Here is a 7,228-nt window from a genome sequence, read left to right as displayed (position 1 = left end):
AGCAATGGGGAGAAGGTGAGGAGGAAGGGTGAGAGTGTAATTACAGGGGAATGAGAGGACTTTAGAAGGCAATGAGATAATCACTGTCTTGGGTGCTAATGGCTTCATGGATGTATACATATGTCAAATTTTGCACCTTACATACATGCAATTTAGCATTTGTGGAATTGTTATACAGTTATACCTTGATATAAATTACACCTCAATAAAGCTAGTTTAAAAATAAAGTGACGACGTAGTCCAGTCTCAAAGCAGACAGCAAAACAGTACAACTAAAAACCAGTTTTTAAAGTAGTTCAGGCTTTTTTCATGTATTTTCAGAGCTCGACAGCATCAACTCTCTAAAGCACCCTTATTCTTTCTTGATCCCACTTCTTCCAAATTCCTTCCCTGTTGCTACATCCCTTTATTCTAAATTCCTTGAAAATTTTACCTTCTACCAACAGCCATAAGCAAATAGATTCTCTATTTTTTCTAAAACATTAAATCCAATTCCAGACTCCAAATGTTAGCAAGAAGTTCTCGAATCAGGTATTTTTGGTATTAACCACTAGCCCTTTCATTGTTTAAGGATTTCAGGGTACCAGAAGAAAAGAAATAAAAGAAGATGCCTCATCTTCATTCTGTGGTGGTCATCCTTATCACTGTTGATCGTTCTGCTACACAAGGCTATTTTTTTTTTAACCACTTAGCATTCAGTAGTTCTTTCATTGTGCCAAGCATTAAGCTATGCATTTTCTTACTCCTCATAACAACCCCATAAGAAAGACACAGAGCACCCCCTTTTCCCACTCACTTGCCATCTTAGTTAGGGCTAGTCACTTACCTTCTCTGATCACCAGTTGTCTCTTGTAAAGCGAGCTGTAAAACTAGGTGGCTCTTCAAACTCTGACATTGGTTTTTTTCTTTATTTACTATATATACCAATGCCAAATAAGGTGCCATAAGAAAGAAGAAAGGTGGATTACACACTAAAATTGGGCTCATTTTTATAGACTGGACCTATATGAACATTTACTGGCCTAAAGTAACTTTCTTTCCTTTTTTTTTTTTTTTTTTTTTTGAGACGGAGTCTCGCTCTGTCGCCCAGATTGGAGTGCAGTGGCATGATCTCGGCTTACTGCAAGCTCCACCTCCCGGGTTTACGCCATTCTCCTGCCTCAGCCTCCCGAGTATCTGGGACTGCAGGTGCCCGCCACCACGCCCAGCTAATTTTTGTATTTTCAGTAGAGAGGGGATTTCACCATGGTGGCCAGGATGGGCTATCTCCTGACCTCGTGATCAGTCCGCCTCAGCCTTCCAAAGTGCTGGGATTATAGGCGCAAGCCACGGCGCCTGGCGAGTAACTTTATTTCTTGTTCAGTATACTCAGAACAGATTGAGACTACAAGAAATCCTGAATACACAGACACATTTAAAGTTCTTGGAGACCATCTGGTACCTGGAAGAATTCAAGAGCTTGATTTCTGAGCACATAAAAGAAGTCTGAGGCTAGGCAGGATTTTTCTGGGATCTGGCAGGGATACAGCCAGGACATGGTGTAACACGGGCAGTGGCATTCCAAGGACAGGGTGATAGGAGCAGTCTACCCTGGTAGAAAGGATGATTTTTATCACTGGCTTTAACAAAATTATTTTTAAGTGGCAATCTTCAACCATATGTGCTGCTACTTCCAGCAGTCTATTCCAGGACTGCTGATTCAGCAGAGCAAACTTCCCCAAAGCATCCAAGGCCACAGTGCCAAGTGGCAAGCATCCCTGCGCCCTAAAGATACCATGCAACACAATATATACCCAGCTTCAATCCGACAACACTGGGCTCTGCCTCAGAAGAAGCTCAAAGCCTCATCACAGGAAATTCATACATTGCTACTGACAGTATAAGATGATACAACCCCTATGGAAGGTCATATAAAAAACTGCCTATATTTTCACCTTTTGACTCAGCAATTTCACATTAGAAATTTACCCTGCAGATACATGTCCTAGATATCCAAGCAGTGAATATCATGGATATTAATTATCTGTGAAAAATAATACACTGTACAGTGCTTAGGGACGAGGTGTCACAATGTCAGTAACTAACTCTCAGATGAATCAGAAAAAAAAAATGGGTGGATAGTTGAACTGAATGAATATAGATGGATGGGTAGAAAGCATAGGATGAATGGACAGAAATGAATAATGACACAGATAAATGACTGATTGACTGACTGATAGCACATGCAATGTGAAATAAATAAAGCAAATATGGTAAAATTCTGACAACTCGTAAATCTAGATGATGGAAAGGTAAGTATTCATTTCCCTATTCTTGCAGCTTTAGGTTTGAAATTTTAAAAAATAAAATGTTGGGGAAAATTAAACCAAATTACTTTGTTCTTAAATGACTGAGAGACCATGGGCCGAAGACCTCAGGAAACTATAGGATGAGTCTACAGCATTTCCCAAAATTGAAGTGAGGCTAAACTGGATATTATTGAGCAGGAAGCAAAATAGCCATGAAGTTTTAAAGTAAAACTGCATCAACCAATCACTTGAAGCCACTTGAAGCTTGAACCCTAGAGTGTACATTTATTTTCCTTAAATATTAGAGAGTATTCAGGGAAAAATTTTAAGACGCCATCTTCATCTCCACACCTTTTAAGCTAACTAACTCCTTGCAGGAGATTTCATCTCTTTGAACCTGATTTGTCCTTTGAGAGAAATGGCATTCACGCTTATCACCCACTACTATTGTGAGAATTAAGTAACATGTCACACACCACTTATCACATACCACTATTGTGAGAATTAAGTAAAATTAAGAGGTAAGTAAACATGAGGGATGCATGGCAAATGCATGACAAATGTCTCTGCTCTTCACTTTCTTTCTACCAATTGTGTACCTAAGAGACCAGCTAAAGGTCATTGGCAAACCTAAAACTATGATATTCATTCATGCATTAATCATTTACTTAGCAAATATTTAGTGAGGACCTAATTTTATGCCAGACTCTGCAAACAGTGATGAACAAAACAGGCAAAGTCCCTGCCCTCCTGGATGTTGGAATTTAATCCCCTTCTCTTTCCTCTACCCCTCCCTGTCTCTTACTTGACTAGTTGAGCACTGTTTTGGGTGTTCCTGAGAATAGGCCTCTGTTTCTCCTTTTCCCCCATGAGATAAGGCAGCAGCTGAGACCACGGAAGTAAATGATTGCTTTAAGTTTGTGTGAAAACAAGGCCACACTGCCCCACTTGAATCCTGCCCATGGCAGGACCAGGGCCAGCCAATAGCAGGCTGTCAGCACAGCTAAAGCAGTCCTTCCTGAATGTCTGCTTTGAGACAATGAGACTCTTTTAAGCCAAGGCACCAGTAGCTAATTGGAGTGTTTTTCAAACAAACTTTGTTGAAATTATAAAGCAGCACTTCGGAACAGCTGCCCTGGGAAGAAATGGGAGTGCAGTTTACAGTGTTCATACACACAGAGCCAGGGTGTGCCCCAAGTTAAATGAATCCATCTGGGGAGCAGATCGGCCCTGATCATAATGAGCAAATCAACCCCTGATAAAAATAGCTGCACTCACATGCAGCTATTTTATCCAAAGTAGATCTCAAGGAGCTCAAAGCACATTATAAAAAGATAGGCAAATAGTGAGCCAACAGAAGAATCCTTTTATGTTCAGTCCAACATTCTATCTGGTTCTGTAGCTAAGAAGAAAGCTTATGTTTTTCTCTGTGTGACACAATGGATCCAGCTGGAATAGTTCCTATGGAGAACGTAGAAAATCTTGTACTCATTGTAAAATCACAATTATCATAATAATATTAGCTTGGTGCAAAAGTAACTGCTGTTTTTGCCTTTGCTTTTAATGGCATTAACACTATTATTAACTTAATAACAGAATTCTGCATTAAAACCATACTTCTACATTCGTTGTCTCTTTTGAGCCTCACAACGGCCCTTTAAGATAAGCAGAATAGGTATCATACCTTGTTGAACAGAGAAAGAAACTGAAGTTCAGAGAGGGTAAGTGCTTCACATAAAGAGGCACAGCTTTTTAGAAGGAAGTAGCATAAAAGAGACATGAACAGTTCTTACGCTAACACTGGTGCTTTCTTGCTCTCTTTGCTATCTTCAAAAAAGATCTTTCTCTGTTGATTACAGAGTTTGAATCCTCAGAACCTCAAATGGCATAGGCTGGCATCTGAGCTTGTTGTGGAATTCTTTTTAATGATTTCCATTTTTTACCAGAAAGAACAATGCTTTGATTTTGAGGGCGTTACTATAGAATTGTCCATAAACTTAACTTGATCTTTTGGTTGATTCATGACGTTGCAGAGCTGGAGAATGTTCATTTATTAATTTAAAAGGAGTCAAGGAGCCTCAAGGAGAAAGATTCAAAGTGGGACAACTGTGATTCCAAAAATCAAGCCCTTGTCCGTGGGAGAAGGAAAGACCAGTGTGCTTCTTCAGTCTGTGTTGAACGCTTTGATATTTTTTCTCCCACTTCTTTTATTGGACTAATACATGTTTGTCTCTTTTTCTTGCCCATTGACTGACTGTATTCCCACTCCCTTTAGGAGCACTGAATTATTAAATTCAGAGTTCATTGCCCGGCAACTGCATGTGCCCACTGAACATTGCTGAGGTTGAGTAATATGCTGACTCGGAGATAAATAAATGGTATCAGTAGCTAACATTTACCTCTAGGACGTCTAGGTATTCTCCTAAGCACGATACATGAATTAACATATTTAATCTCTACAAAGGAAGGTCTCTTAGGCATTAGTAGTATTGGCTTCATCTCTATCTTAGAAATGTGAAACTGAGGCACAGGAAGGTTAAGGCCCTTGTCCCAGTTCACAGCACTAGAAGCAGCGGTCCTGGATTTTGAATCCTGGAAATCTAGCTCTCTACAAAGAAACCACGTGCTTAGGAATGGAGGGAGTTGGGCAATGTGTTTTCTTTATTTGTTTTGTTTCATTTCAGCGGCTCCTGGTACAGAGAAAAGAAAGTTTTGTTCATCTCTCATCTCCAAGTTATCTAGTGTAGCCATCAGAAAAATAATGAGTTCTTGTGAAAACGTAATAAATTATATGAAGGCAAGATGGCTCTCAGCAGCAGGAAAAACTTCTATAATACCTCTGACCAGTTTCAGGCTGAGAAGTAGGGGCACTGGGATTTTGAGGGTCAAACTGCTTTGGCCAAGGGATACTGCCTTGAGTATCTTAAGTAATTGAATACACAGATTTGAGTCACAGTAACCCCTACTCTACTGTCCTGTATGAGATGATAGGAAAATGGCCCAATAGTTTTAAAGATGGTGAGAAGTCCTGGAGGCACAATGCTAGCCCATGGAAGCCACTCCAGGCGGGTTTGGTGGATGGATTCATAAATGAATGAATGAATGATTCACCTTCAATCAGCAAAAGATGCCTGCTTTTCAAAAAGCTCAGTGTGGGATTCACATCTCAGAATCTTATCCTTAAAAGAACTTTGGTTTAAACACTTCTTTTTGTAACCATTATAATCTTCAGCATTACATCTGAGGCAAGGAATTGACCAAATTTTCCACCAGGAAGCATTAAAATATAATGAAAGAAGTCAGGGGAAGGGGGTGGGGAGTGGTTACTGAGAAGGGGTCAGTTCTCTGTGATGCTAGGACATTTGTTTTTGGCTTTGGGGAAAAATTGAACATAGCTAACATATCCCCATATTCTAACTGACTGCATCCAATATGAAAAGGAATATTTTAAGGTTGCCAAGCATACAGAGGGCTTTTGCTAGGAAAGCTCTCATTACCAATATTTTCTGAGTCTTCCAAACACTTTGCATGCAAATACCTGAGACTGGGTAATTTACAATGAATAGAAACTTATTGGCTCACAGTTCTGGAGGCTGAAAAATCCAGTATCAAAGTGCCAGCATCTGGTGAGGGCCTTCTTGCCATGTCATTACCGGGCAGAAGGCAATAGGATGACAGAGAGGGCTTGAGGGGACTGAACTTGCCCTTTTATAAAAGCACCAATCTCACCCATGAGATGGAGCCCTCATAGCCTAATCACCTCTTAAAGACCCCACCTCTAAATACTGTTACCATGGCAATTAAATTTCAACATCACCCTTGGAGGGGACAAACATTCAAACCGTATCATCACGATATGGCAAAATGACATTCTCTTAAGTGTACTTAAAAGTACCAGGCGACTCCTCTGGACAAGCCCCTGACGTGCCCTCACCAAACTTCCAATGAGATTCTTGCCCTAAAACCTCACTTATACTGGAACTCTGGAGCTGTCTTGAATTTACGCCTGGGAATTACAAATATTCAGTGTGCATATGTCGGATTTATAAAATTCCCATTCAGAAATCATAGTACAGGGGATTTCTGTCAATACCACAGCACCTAAGTTAATTTAATGCAATGCTGAAATCTGGGCTCATTCTTTCATTTTGCAGATGGGAAACTAAAGCCTACATAAGTCATTTGCCTGACCTTCCACGGCTAATGATGGGGAAGCCAAAATATGATCCGAGCTTCAAAATCAGTTTCTTTCTTTGATTCCCTATTTTTATTAAAGAAACTGCCTTTTACATTATAAAAGTAGCATACTAATTTGTAGAAAACTTAGAAAGTATCACAAAAAATAAAGAAAATAATATTGAATAATATTTCAATGCAAAGAGAAATAATGCAATATTTTGGCATATTTCCTTCCAATCATATAGCATCTAGTAAACACAATTTATTGACAAATTTTTTTATATGGCAAGCAGGAGTCCATGCCATTAAAAACTTCCTATTTAGTATCTATATAATATTCAGTGTATACATACTTTATACTTTAATATCTACGTAATATTGAGTATATATACACTTTATTATATGGTAACACAGTCTTCATTGCTAACTATTTAGATCATTTCTGATTTTAACAATTATAAATAATATTGAAATAAATCTCCTTCTACATAAATCTTGAACTGAAACACTGATAATTAAGTTAGCACAGATTCCCAAATGTGAGAATATATTTTTTCTATTTTATGTAGCCTCTTTCCTTAAAATTAAGACCCTTCCCCCCACCACCACCCTGAAATTATTTCTTCCACTTTGTTTATAAACCACAGAGTTATTATTACAAATGTCTAGATTGAGGTGTGGGAAACAGAGGGAAAGAGCTGGAGATTTGGAATCAGAAAATCTAGATCAATGCACCAGTTCACTTCTCACTCACAAGGTGA

General features: G+C 39.0%; 1 protein-coding gene across 18 annotated transcripts in view; it reads right to left on the bottom strand.

Moving 5' to 3' along the window:
* Window positions 1–7,228, bottom strand: part of LOC105471012 (olfactory receptor 5M3) — a 377,575-nt gene that overhangs the window by 159,814 nt on the left and 210,533 nt on the right. The gene's annotated exons all lie outside the window — the stretch shown is intronic.

This window comes from Macaca nemestrina, chromosome 12, assembly GCF_043159975.1.
Source record: "Macaca nemestrina isolate mMacNem1 chromosome 12, mMacNem.hap1, whole genome shotgun sequence".
Lineage (NCBI taxonomy): Eukaryota > Metazoa > Chordata > Mammalia > Primates > Cercopithecidae > Macaca > Macaca nemestrina.
This window is presented reverse-complemented; position numbering and strand designations above follow the sequence as displayed.